This window comes from Castor canadensis, chromosome 6 (genome assembly GCF_047511655.1).
Source record: "Castor canadensis chromosome 6, mCasCan1.hap1v2, whole genome shotgun sequence".
Classification (NCBI taxonomy): domain Eukaryota; kingdom Metazoa; phylum Chordata; class Mammalia; order Rodentia; family Castoridae; genus Castor; species Castor canadensis.
The window spans coordinates 93,769,463-93,787,800 of record NC_133391.1 but is presented as its reverse complement, the minus strand read 5'-3'; positions in this window follow the sequence as shown (position 1 = coordinate 93,787,800).

Sequence of the window (18,338 nt, the reverse complement as noted above, 5' to 3'; positions counted from 1 at the left end):
CACCCCTGGGAACATAAACCAGTGCACCCCCTGGGCAGACTGATCACCCCCCAACAAAACTGAAAACAAACTGAACTGTAATTAAACATGGACAGTGGAGGGGGTGGGTGGAATGCTGAACCTGCACTGGAGAAAGGGGGCTGGGAAAGGAGCTAACTTTAGTACAAAACTCTCAGTAAGTAAAGGCAGTGAAGGCAGAGAGCGGGCAGACAAAAAGCCACTACCTGAAGCAGGGCAGGTAGTGGATCACAGAGCTGATCATCTGAGCCAGAGGGCAGCGTTCAAAATTGAACTGCCTCTCCTCACTGGGGGAGGAGCTGACCAAAATGGTACAGCTGAACAATAACACAGCTGTCAGCTGGAGAAAACAATAACTCCAACCACCCTACATGATCTGGCAAACTCACTTCACCTCACAATTTCAATTAGACTGATAGACAGAAGAACAAAACATTACTCACAAGTCAATCACCTGGTGAGACCAAGTCAGAGCTACTGCTTATATGCCAATATGAGAACTGGATGCCAGAGAAATATCTCCAGAGCTTAAACAAAGACTGAATTCTATTGTTCCTGAACCTGATGCCTTTTTATTGTGTTCTTTTCCTGTTTTTTGTTTGTTTGTTTATTACATTATTGTGGGTTTTTTATTTTATTTTTGTTCCTATTTTCTTTTTTTCTTTCTGTACTATCAACTTCACCATTACTATCTTCTCATCTCTACTCTCATCCCTTTCACTCTCCTTCCATCCCCTGTGCTACAATCCATTTCTCTCCTTCCCAGCTACTCTTTCTGCCCCTTCTCATCCACTCTTTCCCCTTGCATTCACCTCCCATATCCTACCCAAACCTGTCACCACACAACTCCTCCCTCCTATACACTCACAACCTGCTGACCAACCTACTATACCAACTTTACACAACCCCAACCCCTGCAATCCCTGACCCAAGCAACCTACACTACAACAAAAGAAATTCACCCAAACACACACAAGGGCCACAAAACCCAGCAGACCCACATTGCTTCCCCCATGCACCCACCCCACTTCCTGCTTTCCCTTTTCGTGCCACCCTAACCAATTTCCCAAAGTTCTATAGCTACCCTAACAAACATTAACCTCCCACCCCCCACTGTTTATACATAATCCCACCAAAGGCTCTTTTATATAATATATAAAACAATGTAGGGCATTAAACCTGTGAATTTGTTATTTCTAAATTACTCCTCTAGGTCAGGGACAGAAAAAGCACACCAACTAGCTTACAACCAAGACAGTCACAACACAAAAATTAAATCATGGGAAAGAAAACAGGTGACTAACACCACCAACTAGCTTATCAAGAGCACAGTTGCACACCACCAAGTGGAGAAATGGGAAGAAGAAGAAGGGGTGCAAACCACTCTCCTCAAAGAAAAAATAATTCAATGTAAGATTCAGATGGAAATGAAGAAAAAAGATACCCAGTTCTTGATTCCAACAAAACAATGATAAACAGCACTAAGGAGCCCAGCAATGCCCACAAAAACACCCTAAAAGAAGAAATTTTGCAATAAATCACCAAGAATTCATGGAGAAGATACTAGACATGGTTAACCAAAATGTACAAGATGTACTCAAGAAATTTCAGTACATCAAAAATAAAGAACATGGGAAAGCACAGAAACAAATAAATTAAATCAGAGGTGCCCTAAATAAATACTGAAGTGAAACAGAGGACATTATAAATAGAAAGATAAATGAATTAAAGATAAAAATAAAAAAATATTAAACAGTAGGTGACCAAAGATATGAAAACCTCAGAAAAAAGAATCAAACAGAAACACAAAACACAGTGGAAGGGCAAACCAGCAAACTGGAACAAGTGGAAGACAGAATTTCAGAACTCAAAGATAAAATAGAAATTACAAAAAAAAAACTGAAGAAATGTTAGTCAAACAACTCAAGAGCTGTGCAAAGAATATGCAAGAACTCAGTGACTACATCAAAAGACCAAACCTGAGGATATGGACATTGAAGAAAGGAGAAGATATGCAAGTCAAAGGGATACCTAATATATTCAATAAAATAATAACAGAACATTTCTTAAACCTCGAGAAAGTTTTGCCCAGTCCAGTACAGGAAGCTTCCAGGACACCAAACAGACTTGACCAAAATAGAACTTCCCCACAGCATATTATCATCAGAACAACAAACACAGATAACAGAGAAAGAATATTGCAGGCTACAAGAGAGAAAAATAAATAAGATATAAAGGTAAACCTATAAAAATAACAGCATATTTCTCAATGGAAAACTTAAAAACTAGAAGGGCATGGGCTGAGGTATTTCAGGCATTGAATGACAATAATTTCAGCCCTAAGATACTCTACCCAGCAAAACTATCATTCATAATTGATGGAGCAATAAAAATCTTCCACAATGAACAGAAACTTAAGGAATATATGACCACCAAGCCACTGCTGCAGAAGATTCTACAAGGAATTCTGCACACAGAAGAGGAAAGCAAACAAAACCACAAAAGGATGGCCAATATCAAACCATAGGAGAAGAAAAGACAAGGAATCAGAGAGTAGCATTGATTTAGATGTACACATTCAAACTCTTAAACAACAAAACAACTAAATGACAGGCAGGAGTATCTATACTTATATCTGACAGAGTAGATTTCAAACTTACATTGATCAAATGAGATAAAGAAGGACACTTTATATTAATAAAAGTGAAATACACCAAAAGGAAATAACAATTACCAACCTATATACACCCAACATCAGTGCACCCAATTTCATTACACACACTCTAAAGGACTTAAAAGCACGTATAAACTACAACACACTGGTAGTGGGAAACTTTAATACCCCTTATCACCAATAGATAGGTCTTCTTAACAAAAAAACCAATGAAGAAATTCTCAAACTAAATCACACCATGGATCAAAAGGACCTAATTGATGTCTACAGAATATTTCATCCAACATTCACACAATATACATTCTTAGCAGCACATGGAACATTCTCCAAAACTGATCATATCTTAGGGCACAAAGCAAGCCTCAGCAAATACAAGAAAATAGAAATAATCCCCTGCATTCTATCTGATCATAATGCATTAAAACTAGAACTCAACAACAAAAACAACAGCAGAAAATACTCAAACAATTGGAAGCTGAATAACACATTGCTCAATGATCAGTTGATCATAGATGAACTAAAAAAGGAAATTAAAAGTTTCTTGGAAGTTAATGAAAATGAAAACACAACCTACCAGAAGCTATGGGACACAGCAAAGGCAGTACTAAGAGGAAAGTTTATAGCCATGATTGCACATATTAATAGGACATAAGGATCTCAAATAAATGAACTAATGCTGTATCTCAAACTCCTAGAAAAACAAGAACAAGCAAAACCCATATCAAGCAGATGGGGAGAAATAATAAAAATAAGGGCCAAAATTAATTAAATAGAGACCAATAGAACCATACAAAGAATCAAGTAAAGAAAAAGCTGGTTCTTTGAAAAAATAAACAAGATTGACAAGTCCTGGCATATCTGACTAAAATGAGGAAGGAAAAGACCCAACTAAGTAAAATCAGAAACACAAAATGGGAGATAACAGCAATAACCAAGGAAATCATCAGAGACTACTTTAAGTACCTATATTCCAATATATTTGAAAATCTTGAAGAAATGGAGAAATTTCTAGATACTTATGACCATCTAAATCTAAACCAAGAGGTTATTTAACCACCTAAACAGACCTATAACACAAAATGAAATTGAAGCAGCAATAAAGAGGCTCCCAAAAAAAGAAAAGTCTAGGACCTGATGGATTCTCTGCTGAATTCTAGCAGACCTTTAAACAGGAACTAATACCAACTCTCCTTCAACTTTTCCATGAAATAAAAAGAGAAGGAATTCTGCGTAACTCATTCTATAAATCCAGTATTATATTCATCCCCAAACTGGAAAAAGATTTCCAGAAAGAACTATAGGCCAATCTCCAATAGTGCAAAAATCTTCAATAAAATAATTGAAGTATAATCCTACCTCAATTCTACCCCAAATCTCCTAGACACCATAAACAGCTTCAGTAATGTAGCAGGTTACAAAATCAACTTACAAAAATTGGTAACCTTTTGATACTACAACAATGAAGAAATTGAGAAAGAATATATGAAAATAATTCCATTTTCAATGGCATCAAAAAAATCAAATACCTAGGAGTAAACTTAACCAAGGAAGTGAATGACCTGGACAGGAGAAGCACAAACCTCTGAAGAAAGAGACTGAGGAACACTATAGAAGGTGGAATCCTGTGCTCATGGATTGGCAGAATCAACATAGTAAAAATGGCTATACTACCAAAAGCAATCTACAAGTTCAATGCAATTCCTATCAAAATCCAATGACATTCATAACAGAGATTGAAAAATCTAACCTAAAGTTCATTTGGAAATACAAGAAATCATGAATAGCCAAGGCAATACTCAGCAAAAAGAATAATGCTGGAGGTATTACAGTACCCGACTTCAAACTATATTACAGAGTCATAGCAATAAAATCAGCATGGTACTGGCACAAAAACAGATATGAAGACCATTGGAACAGGATAGAGGAACTGGATATGAACCCACACAGCTATGCCCACCTTATTTTTGACAAAGGTACCAAAAACATATGATAGGGAATAGAGAGCTTCTTCAAGAAATGTTGCTGGGAAAAGTGGCTATGTGCCTGCAGAAAGCTGAAACTAGATCCATGTTTATCACTCTATACTAGTATCAACTCAAAATGGATTAAGGACCTTAATATCAGACCCAAAACTCTGAAGATAGTACAGGAAAGAGTAAGGAATACTCTGGAAGTAATAGGTATATGCAAAGAATTCCTTGTTGGAACTCCAGCAGCCCAGCAACTAAGAGAAAGGGTAGACAAATGGGACTGCATAAAATTAAAATGTTCTGCACAACAAAAGAAATGGTCTCTAAACTGAGACCACCCACAGAGTGGGAAAAAATATTCTCTGGCTACACATCAGACAAAGTACTGATAACCAGAATATATAGGGAGCTCCAAAAAACTCCACCCAAATCAATGAACCAATAAAGAAGTGGGCAACTGAACTAAACAGAACTTTTTCAAAGGAAGAAATCCAAATGGCCAAAAAATACATGACAAAATGACCACCATCCCTGGCCATAAAGGAAATGTAAATCAAAACCACACTAAGATTCCACCTCATCCCTGTTAGAATAGCTATCATCAAAAACACCAACAGCAACAATGTTGGCGATGATGCTGGGAAAAGGGAACCCTCATACACTGCTGGTGGGAATGTATGCTGGTACAATCATTTTGGAAAACAATATGTAGGCTTCTTAAAAACTGAACATAGCTTTGCAATATGATCCAGCAATCCCACTCTTAGGTATATACCCAAAGTAATGCGACTCAGGTCATTACAAAGGCACCTGCACACCCATATTTATTGCAGCACTATTCACAATAGCCAAGCTATGGAAAAAGCCAAGATGCCCCACAACTGATGAATGGATCAAGAAAATGTGATATTTATTCACAGTGGAATTTTACTCGGTCACAAAGAAGAATGAAATTTTGTCATTTGCAAGTAAATGGATGGAACTGGAGAGCATTGTCTTAAGCAAAGTTACCCAGGCTCAGAAGGCCAAAAATCATATGTTCTCTCTTATATGTGGATTATAGACCCAGAACAAATGCAGTAATATTATTTGACATGGGGCACACATTAAGGGGTGAACATGTACAGGAGAAACAGGGAAAGGGAAGGAAATCTAAAACTTAAAAGTATTTGATATGACCACTATAGGGAAACTAATAAAGTAATCTTAAACTGACAAAGGTCACTATGGGAAGGTGACTGGGAAGTAGTGAAGAAGTCTGGTAGAGGTGAACCAACTTGGACTGTAATACACATGTGCATGGAAGCAATGCTAGGAATCTCTCTGTATACTCATCTTTATCTCAAGTTACCAAAAACGCTATGTCTTTCTTATTATATCTTATATTTCCTCTTCAACAAAATTGAGCAAGAGGGCAGAACAGGTTCTACCTGGAAACAAAGGGTGTAGCAGGGAGGGGGCGGGGGGAGGAAGTGGCAATACACATATGAATGAATTTATAAATAATAAAAAATATTAAAAAAAGAAAAAATATATTTAGTGATAATTATTTTGTACCTCTTTTTAAAATCATGTTTCACATATAATTGATCGGGAGTTAGCAGAATAATGCTTTAGATGTTTAATTATAAAGCAAATACCACCTAATCTCTGTAAAGACTTGCTCCATATTTAAGATAAGGATGAATTTACCTTAAATTCAGCTGACAGTTGTATGACATGTACTACTATCTCATGGTCATTAAACTCCAAGGAAAAGGTTAAGTGTCAGTATTTAGGATTTTTGTTGTTTTTAAAGGAACTATCTTTTCCAAATGAGCAATCATCCACAAACACACAGAAAACATACAGTTTGACGTGATTTCAAAACCACTTTGAAGAATCACTAGAGGAAAATACTGTGCATCAATCTTTGAGGTGGTAAAAGATGAATTTATTTATTTTATAAATATGGCAGACCATAGTTATGAAAATTGTTTCATCAGAATTTTGTGTATAGGTCTGGGACATAGTTCAGTACTAGCATGTTGCTTATCATATTCATGGCCCTGGTTTTGCTACTCAGTACTGCAGCAAAAAAAAAAAAAAAAAGAAAGAAGTCTGTATATTATAGCAGACTGACATTATTAAAAAAATAAAATTTCAAGAGCATTATAATTTAGCCAGGATGCTGGTGGCTCATTCCTGTAATCTTAGCTACGTAGGAGGCTGAGATTGGGAGGTTCATGGCTCCAGCCCAGCCCAGGTAGAGTTCTGAAGACTCCCATACCAACAAGAAAAATCTGGATGTGGTGATGCCTGTGTGTCATCCAAGTGACAATTGGGAGTGTAAAACAGGAGGCTTGTGGTCCAGGCCAGACTGGGACAAAAGTGAGACTTTAACTCCAAAATAATCAGAGCAAAAGGGCTGAAGGTGTGGCTCAGTGGTACAGCACCTGACTAACAAGAACAAAGCCCTGAGCTTGAAACCCAGTACTGAAGAAAAAGTAGGAATATTTTTATTTTAAAATTTTCTTCATTCTGTAGCTTAATTAAGAAATGAAATGACTATATTGTCACTAACAATGAGCTCTACAAAATTCAAAAGATTAGCAACCTGCACTACCCTCCATTATCTTTAATCTAAAAAACCGATCTAATAGAAATAGTGGACAAAGTAGGAAGGAGGAGCAATGAGAAATTTGTCAATAGGCAATGAAAGTCCTGAATTTTGAGTATCCATCTTTTCATCTTTAACACTTTAATTTGCTTATGTCACCATGGGAGATTGTATATAGACAGGTCATGTCCTTCTACAATGTTGGCATTTTATCTTGAATTTTAAAGGGACATTTTCAGTAACTCAGCTTGGAAATTGGATGAAATCAACACTCTCACAAACTAAGTCTTTCATTGACTCAGTGGAAATCTTATGATATCTATGGTTGCCTCTACACATTCACATTTTCTCATTTATCAACTCAATCAATTCCAGAAAAGGCCAGAAATGTTTATAACAGTGGTTGTACTGCAGTAGATATATATGGTAATAGGAATAAAATACAGTCTTTCAAGTTTTATTGCCAGACAAAAAAAGCAATCAGAAATGTTAATTATAATAGAAGCAGTGACTGTGTTGGATAATAAGCAATAAAAATATCTTATAGTCCTGATTTTTACTGAAGGAAAACAAAGGAAGAAATACATTTGTACAAAGAATGCTATTTTTATTTGATGGGATATTTGAATATTTCATTTTTTTATAATACACCCATTGTGTTGTTAGTTAAACTAGTAGTTAGTTAATGCTCTGTTTTGAAACTTCCGTATAATTTCTGTTACTTTTAACTATTGGAGTATCTTAGAAAATTGCATAAACTAAGTTAGACAGTGAAGGCAATGAAAAAGCAGATACCAGTCATGCCCCTCATATTAAAATGCTGAGAAATATTGAACAAATATCACATTTCTTGTACTATATATAAAATGAAAGTCTTAGACTAGGCATATCTAAGATGTCTTACAACTTTGGACTTGACCACATGGTTTCCTATCTATTTTCTTCAGTGCTAAAAGTAAAGAACATTGAGGGCTGGAGGTACAAGAGGTAGAATACTTGCTTAGCAAGTGTGAAGCTCTGAGTTCAATCCTCAAAACTGAAAACAATAATGATGATGATAATTATAATAATAACAATGAGCACTGTAACTTCTCTAGGTCTCTATTCAGGACAAATTGAAACAATTCATAAACACTTTCAGGTGGAAGTAATATGATTTATTGAGACAATGTATTTCATCATTTTGTGTTTTTTTTGTCCTTTGCAGAAGAATCATTTTCCATTTAATGTGTCACCTCAGAGATACCAAAATTGAATTTAGTGGTTTTGTTTTTTAAGTAATTTTTAATAGATGAAGGGATAAAGGACTGTAAATTTTGAAAGATTTCATTATTCCATACTCTTATTACACCTAAATAATGATTATGTCCTAAACAATGAGCAATAGGACTTCTTTCAATAAGTTAAGGTCATACCTATTTTGAAAATTAGTTTTCAATCCTTAATAAGCATAACTACCATGAACTCCCCATGTGTTGCACTTAAAAAAAATTCATGATATATTCCTCAGCCAGTATTCAATTGCTTTCCTAATTGTCATGGGTTTCCATCAGTGTAAAATTAATAGACACAGCTTTGTGTACATGTCTGCTGCTATTTTTTTGCATTATTTTCAGCTCCAATAATCATCTCAAGAATCTGAAGTTTCCACTGAAATATTTCTGCCTGATGAGCCTCATTTGCGAATGTGGTGCCACCTGTGAACAGAAACAAAACCAAAAAGCTTTCAGAGCCCTTTTGTGCTTTGATCAGGTCAGTCTTCTTCTTCTCTCTCCATGAATGTCTCATATTGGAAACTAGAGTTTTCTATAAGATTTCTTTTTATATATTTTTGTACTGGGTGGAGGTACATTGTGGTATTTACAAAAGTTCTTACAATATATCAAATAATTCACCTCCTCTACCATTCTCTTTTACCCCTTCTCCCCAATTCCTGGAATAGTTTCAACAGGTATCATTTTTCCATTTATATATAACAGAGTATTTGTCCTATAGTCACTCCCTCTGCAAATCCTTTTCCCAAATCCTCCCCGTCTAGCGCTGGTACTACCCACCACCAGGCAGCACCAATTCTGCCCTTCTGTTCTCTGATTTTGTAAAAAAAAAACAATGACATTTTTCCTTGTTTAAGATAGCTACACAGGGAGTGTGCTTGTGGCATTTCCATGTATATATGTGTTATAGATTGAAATGGCTCATCTCTTATTTTTTTCTTTCTACCTTAGTCCCTTTCTTATGGTGGTTTCAACAGGTTTAAACATTCTGTATTCATTCCTGTATAGACAGTACACCAACCATATTCATCTTAACTTGCCTCTTTTACTCTCCTCCCTCTCATGCAGCCTCTGCTTATGCAACCTGTTTTTCATAATGTTTTTATATTTGCATTAGGTCTGTATTTCACATATGACAGAAAACATGCAGCTTTTGGCCATATTAATTTGATTAATTTCATTTAAGATGATGTTCTCCATCCATTTACCTGCAAGTGAAAAAATTTTATTCTTCTTTAGAACAGAATAAAATTCCATTATATATAAATACCACATTTTATTAATCTGTTCATTACTAGTAAGACATCTTGACTGTTTCCATGCATATGTGAATTATGCTTCAATAAACATGGGTGTGCATGTGCCTTTATTGTAATTTGACTTAAATTCCTTTGGGTATATTCCTAGGAGTGGAACTGCTGTATCATATAGCAGTTCTATGTTTGGTTTCTGAGGAACCTCCATACTGTTTTTCATAGTGGTTGTACTAACTTACATTCCTACCAGCAGTGTATGAGGGTTCCTTTTTCTTCACATCCAAATGTTGGTGAGACCCAACATTTGTTGTTGTTTGTGTTCTTGATGAAACTATTCTAACAGGAGTGAGGTGAATATTAATGTGATTTTGATTTGCATTTCCCTTATGGACAAGGACAATGAGCATTTCTTCATGTGTTTTTTTAGCCATTTGGACTAAAAAAAAAGCCTTTTCCTTTGAAAAAATTCTGTACAGTCCATTTGCCCATTTCTTCATTAGGTCATTGATTTTTTTATGGGTATTTATTTTTGAGCTCTCTGTATATTCTAGTTATCAATAACTTGTCAGATAAACAGCTGGCAAAGATTTTCTCCCGTTCTGTTGGCAACCTCTTTAATTTAGACACCACTTCTTTTGTTGTACAGAAGATTTTTAATTTCAAATAGTACCATTTGTTAATCTTTTCTCTCAGTTTCTGAGTCATTTGAGTTTTATAGAGAAAGTAATTGCTTATACTTATTAATTACAGAGTGTTCCCTGCTCTTTCCTGCACTATCTTCAAAGTTTCAGGTTTTATATTAAGGTCCTTAATCCACTTTGAGTTGATACTTGTACATGGTGAAAGACATGGATCAAATTACAGTTTTCTTAATGCAGATACCAGTTTTCCCAGCAACAGTTGTTGAAGAGGCTGTCTTTTCTCAACTGTATGTTTTTGGGTTTTTTTTGTCTAAAGTGAGGTGGGTTTAGCTACATGGATTTACAAAGCAAATCTTAATGAATACAGGAAAAGTGAAATTACCCCCTGCATACTCTCTGAACACAACACAATAAAACTAGAATTCAACAACAAAAGAAACAACAGAAAATATTCAAACCCCTTGAGGCTGAACAAGTTGCTTCATGATCAGTGGGTCACCAAAGAAATAAGGGATAGAAATCAAAAAGTTCTTAGAATTTAATGATACTCAAGGCACAACCTATGCAACCCAGCAAAGGCAGTTTATAGCCATGTGTGCATACATTAAGAACACAGAAAGCTCTCAAATAAACCACCTAATGCTGCATCTCAAACTCCTAGAAAAACAAGAATACACTAAACCTAAAGCTAGCAAATGGAGAGAAATAACAAAAAATATGTGCTGAAATAAACAAAATATAGACCAAAAATCCTTAGAAAGAATCAGTGAAACAAGAAGCTGGTTCTTTGAAACAATAAATAAGATTGACAAATCCTTGGCAAATCTAACTAAAATAAGGAGGGAAAAGACCAAAATTAATAAAAGTAGAAGCGAAAAAGGAGAGATAAACACCAAGGAAATCCAGGGAATCATTGAATCATTAGGGACTACTTCAAAAACCTATACTCAAATAAATTGGAAAATCTAGAAGAAATGGACAAATTTCTAGATACATATGGCCATCCAAACTTGACCCAAGAGGATATTAACTACCTAAACAGGTCTATAACACACAATGAAATTGAAGCAGCAATAGGTTCATCCAAAAAAGAATAGTTCAGGATCTGATGGATTCACTGCTGAATTCTATCAGACCTTTAAAGAAGTAGTACCAATAACTCTTCAAACTTTTCCACAAAATAGAAAGAGAAGGAACATGGGTTTTTTTCTATGAAGTCAGTATTGCACTGATTTCGAGACCAGACAAAGACACAACAAAAAAGAGAATTACAGCCCAATCTCTTTAATGAACATAGATGCGAAAATCCTCAATAAAATATTTGCAAACCAAATTCAGCAGCATATCAAAAAGAACATCAACCATGATCAAGTTTCACCCAAGGGATACAGGTATGGTTTAACATACTCAAATCATTAAATGTAATACAGCATATTAATAGAAGCAGAGACAAAAACCACATGATCGTTTGAATAGCTACAGAAAAAGCCTTTGACAAAATTCAACATCCTTTCATGATAAAAGCTCTAATGGAACCAGGAATACAAGAAATTTACCTCAACATAATGAAGGTTATATATGACAAGCCTATAGGTAATATCATGCTAAATGGGGAAAAACTGAAACCATTTCCTTTAATTTCAAAAATGTAAGATTTTTTGTTTACCCTTAAAGTTTTATTGTTTTGTTTTGTTTATTCCTCGGAATTATCAGTTTGGTTAGTTTTCTACTTATCATTGTTTGGAAAGGAGAAGCTATTGCTATATTTTTCTGGTTTTAATTAATTTTGCTTTTTCTGCGTTAAAAGACACATTTTCTGTGTCCCATGTAAAACATGGGACTTCTAATCTCTAAGTAGTTTTGCTGTCTTCCTTCAATGGAAATGATTTTAATGTACCTTAGCTTTGATTGCAAAACTTTATCTATTGTCTAGTAATATCTAGTTTACATAATCAATATAATGTAAAATGAGAACAAATTTTAATAGATTAATAAGTTTCTAAAATTCTTTAGAAGGTCTTCTGTTAATTTGGTTTAAGGAACTTTCTGATTGTTTCTATCAATTTACAATAATGTTTAGTTTTTCTAAGGAAAACATTGGTATTAAACCACAATTCCGCAAAAGGTTTCTCTTTGCTTACTTGGTTATGAAATTAAAATAATTAAAGCTAATTTCATATGTGCAATAGCTTTTTTGTAAATATAATAGAAAATTTGAATGGCATTTCTGATAAAGTGAACCATAAAAATTAGATCACTTGATATAGATTTTGACTTGGTTTTATCACAGTATATAACTGTTGGTGTAATATTTTAGTATGTGAAATGGTTCCTTTACTGTCTTATAGAAAACATAACAAATCAGACCTTTCTAGTTTTCTGTAATAAGTTTGCTGGTCTTAGGCTACTTTGCTTTTATATATGTTTAAGATTACTACAAACATATGCATAGAGATTGAATTAAAAAATATAATGTCTATATAATGAAGATGAAGTCTTACAAAATTAGACAGAATACAAGTTATGTAAAATTACAGATCCTCTAATAAAATTACCTATAATAAAAATGGCATTTCATTTCTGATGATTTTTAAGTGGCAGTAATTATTCTTTAGAGAATTTAAGCACACTTTAAACCTAAGATTTTGGTTTTGAAAACCTACGAGATCTTATTGAATATTTTAAATTACAACAAAACTATGAGAATCAAATTTTTTAAATGGAGAATACAAATGTTTCTCTCCTATGTATTGACTACTTTCCAAGCAAAATCAGTGTAATTAATATTGCACGTACATGATCTCTTGAATAAGATTTTTAAATTTAAGATTAAAATTTAAACAATAGTGTTAACATTAACAATGTAATGTATACTTTTGTACGTATATAGAAATGCATATGAACTAATAATAACATTAATAAATAAAACCTTTAAACAATACAAAAGAGAGGTTGAATTCTCATTTTAAATATGAAAGTGAAAATATTTAAATACCTTTTTTTGTTTTTTTTTCAAGTATTTTTTGATTGGAGATCTAGGAGATCTAGTCTAACAATTATTTTAATATTGGTTTCTCTAGATTTACTTCAACATTTAGAATCATTAAAAATTAATATTTCTTTTAATTTTATTGAAAAACAGAAAAACATTGATATTTATTTCTCATGAAAATTAAGAGATGATAAGAAGGCATTACATTACTGATATCAGATTGAAATTTTCCAGATTTTCTTTAAATCTCTTTAATTAAATAAACTCTTAGACATATTTATCAAGCTCAATATTTTAAAGAAAACCTCACTAATCCCAAGAGAAGTTCAGTGTTTACAGATTATAATATATAAATAAACTTCCATTAATATCAGTAAATTCTATAATTCAGTATTATTCTACTTAAGAAGAAACATACTCATTCATATTCAGTTGGGCACCAATTTTGAAAGAAATACTTTTGTTCTAAGTTTAAATACTCTTACCAATTAAGAGTAATCAACGTATATTTTGTGACATCAATGTCAGTGTTTCAGGTTTGTCAATGCCCTAACTGCTGCCAAGGCAATCAATAACTAAATTATTGGGAATGAAACTCAAGGACACATATTTACACCATCTCCATTTCCTACCAATATTATACATTTTGCATCCAACTAACAAAAAATTAAAGAGAAAACAAAATAAGACTGAGTTTATGATGACAATGTGTGTGTTTATGTGTATGTGTGGTTTGTGTGGTGTTTTTTCTTTTGTTTATTAGACCTAGGCAAGTGCTCTACCACCTGAGGTACCCTCTCCCACCTCCACAGCAATGCTTTGTGGTAACAGAAGTCTCTGTTTTTATCCCTTACCTTCTGATGATTTTTAATTCTGCATATCATTTTCTAGTGTCTCCTGTTACAAGCTGTGGATCAGAAATCTGGAAAAAAGATAAAAAAGTTTCTAAAAGTTTTAAAAAAGTTTTATAAAGTGCTATTTATGATACAGGAGGAAATAAAGTGTAGGTTCAGTTAACATTTTGCCAGAAGCAAATAATTGCTAAGCTGAAGCAAATAAACGAGTCATGATTTTTCTCTACATATTTTATTGTGAAAGTGAATAGATTCATAGGATTATAGTAAATATTCCAAATCAATTGGATCATATTTAACAAAGGCAGAAATGCTGGCTTATATCTGTTTTTCAACTATTTTAATCATATTTCATGATTTGCAACAGCATGTATGAAACTGGAAGACAGTATGTAAAGCAGAATAAGCGAGGCACAGAAAGACACATATTACATGATTTCACTTATATGTAGAATCTTATGAAAGCTAACTGAGCTCATAGAAACAGAAAGTGATAATTACCAGATGCTGGGACAAGGAGGGATTGAGAATATCAAAAGGTCTATTGCTAATAAAGACTGCCACAGTTAAAATAACAACATATCATATATTTGCAAATTGCCAAAAACTAGATTTAAAATATTCTCTCTTAAAGGTAATGCCTATATTCAACAGCTTGGTTAAAAAGCAATTTTTTGCTACTACAAAGAAGACTAACCATTTTATAGAAAAGTGTGAAATGACCAGGCAAGTAATAAACTGGTCTTTCACTATAATTACAAACCATGTAAACCCAAGAAAAGTATACTTCAAATGATTAATATCTGAATATCTGTTATCTTTAAATCCTATGTAAGATTTTATATGTATGTTTACTACTTTGAACAAAATGAAATGTGTTGATTTTTTTCCTCATGCATATGCTCTGATGAGAATACAAAATCTCTGAGTGAGGGATGTATTTGTTGTATTTAAGCACAAAATACAAATTTAAGTGTTTCTTTGCTTTTTAAATTTTATTTTATTTTTATTTTGTCATTTTTACATTTACTTACATGTGTATACATTATTTGGGCCACTTCCTATCTGCCCATGTGTTTCTTTGAAGAAAACAGCTTTGAGATAATAGTGTAGCATCATGTCTTTTAAAATATCTGTATTTTAAATCATTTTTGTGATTTTATACATTAAATAATACATCAACTGACTAAATATAGAAGAACTAATTATTGATATTTAACAACTACATTATATAATAAATGAAGTATCTTAAATTGCTTCTAGTGTCTGCATGAGAAATTAATGACAAGGTATTTACAATTTGGGGGGGTGTAGCACCTCTAAACCATTAAAATTAAATATTTAAGAAGGTACACAGGAAGAGTGAATAAGCAAGTAAAGAAGCATATTAACCTTTGTGTTATTTTTGTACTGATTTCTCCTCTATGTCCAAATTTAAAAGGAAAACAAATCTGTCCATTGTGGCAACAATTTTGAGTATAAGTAGATCTGTTTTTACTCAAAACTCTTATACCCAACTTTTCTTCTTTCTCTTCTCTTCTCTGTTTCCTCCTCTCTCCTTCCCCCCCTCCTTCCCTCCCTTCCTCTCCTCTCCTCTTCTCTTCTCCTTCCCTCCCTTCTTCTCTCCCTCCCTTCCTTTTTTTTTTTTTTTTTTTGCAAAACTGAGAGTTGAACTCAGAATTTTGAGTTTGTTAGGCAGGTGCTCTACCTCTTGAAAACCCCAGCCCTTTCTGCCTTGGTTAATTTTTGAAATGGATCTCACTTGATGCCCAGGCCACCTTGGACCTACATCCTTCTATTCATGCTTCGCGCATAGCTGGGATGACAGTCATGGATCACCACAGCCAGGTTTTATTGGTTGGTGATGGAGTCTAACAAACTTTTTGTCTGGACTGGTATCAAACTCTCATCCTCTCAATCTCTGCCTTCTGAGGTGCTAAGATTATAAGCTTGAGTCACACCATATCTGACCTCAGTTTTCTTTTTCTTTGTTTTTGCAGTACTGGGGTTTGAACTCAGGGCCTATGCCTTGATTCACTTCACCAGCCATCTTTTGTGATGGATTTTTTTTGAGATAGGGTCTTGTGAAGTATTTGCCTGGGCTGGCTTTGAACCACGATCCTCCTGCTCTCTGCCCCCTGAGTGACTAGGAAGACAGGCGTGAACCACTGAGGCCTGGACTCAATTTTCTTAATAGATTGTATTTTGAGAACAATTTTAGTTTCACTATAAAAACTGAGAAATAAATAGAGTTCTTTATATATGTGTGTGTATATACATACATATATATACACCTTATTCTTAATAGGTAATCTCCCCTACTACTAACCTCTTCCACTAGAATGGCACATTTATAACAACCAATGGATCTACACTGATACAGCATTATTACCCCAAATCCATAGGCTATATTTGGGTTGTTTCTTTGTTTCATGTTCTATGGATTTTTAAAAATGTGTTACATTTCTCCACCAAATTAATTGGTGCATGATAGCATTTCATTTTTGTATGAAAAGCAATAGGAACACGCATCATATTTTTCAGTATTTTAAATTATTTATTTATTTATTTATTTTATTGTGCTGTGTGGGGATATATGGTGATATTCACAAAAGTTATTGCAATATATCAAATATATCATACTTGAATTCAGTGCCTCTATCACTCTCCTTTATCTCCCCTCCCCCCACTCCTAGAATAACTTCAACAGATATGATTTTTTCCATTTGCAAACAGCGTACCCAGTATTTGTACAATGTTCAGTATTTTTCATGAAAGTATTAGTTGAACCATACCTAGAACTCCACATTGTGTATATGCAGTAAAGACTAAGAAGTGAAAAATAGAATGCGAAGGGATATATGAGGAGAAATTAAAGAAATGTAATGAATTTAAACTTTTTCATATTTTTGCTTAGATAAATTTAGTATTATTTCCAGTATTAAAAAGCAAAAATCCAAAATATTATTTATTCCAATTTTCCCTGTTAACCAGAAGAATCCAAATTTGAAATCACTTTACCTTACTCTATGATTTCAAAGGCAAAGTATGATTTATAAAAACACAATGCCTGAGAATGTGGTTTTGAATGACCAAGATACAATCTCAATGTTGGAGCAGTATTTGAATATCTACATATGCAGTTTTAAGAATATGGTCCCCTTTTTATCACAGCCATCAAGGAAAAGAATGTGAAAAAAGGAAATAATTTGTACAAACACTGTAGCAAAATGATCCCTAAGATTTTGAGGAAAATAGGGGATAAATTAATAAAAATTATGTGAACAGGCTTGTAATGAATATAATTTGGGACAAAGTTATAATTCAAAAGTAATGAAAGATAATTAAGAGTCTTTTTATATACTGAAGTTGAGTTATCTGTTGAAACTTGAATTTCAGACACTGGTATACATAAAATAAGAATTCTTAGTAGTATGCCCTATGAATTCAATTTAAAAATGAAATTTTTTTCTATAATTAAATTATTTTATGATTTCTCTGTTATCATTCTAAACTTATAGAAAATTAGTAAGAAAGAGATTCAGATGAGAATAATGAAGGAACTAGTTTATATATGTTTACATTTGTGATACTTATTGGTTTACATGCACTTTGAAGTAAACTGAAAATTATTTTGGAAGACTATCAATCAAGATTACAAACACAAATCCATTCTGAGTAGATTAAATATATTAGGCTCTTCACAGATTCCTGAGGAAGGACTGAGGGTCAGATGTAAACCCCAAAGCAACACTTAGCACAGATGACACCTGAATCTGAGTGCCAGGATTTTGCCATCACAGTTACTGCCAAATCAAATCTGCATCACTGCATTGATTGCCTACAAATCCAAATCATGGTCAGCTGCATGACACGAACTTGCACTGCAGATGCAAAGAAGTCTGCGACAGCAGGTTTTCTGGCTTTTGCCATGGAAAAGCAAGACACAAAATCTGGTCTATTCCTATAAAATTCAATACCTGATGATTCCACAACTAATGAAACACCAGCTGCCATTCCATGTTAAAATCCATCTAATGAAACTGCTCTGTAAAAGGGA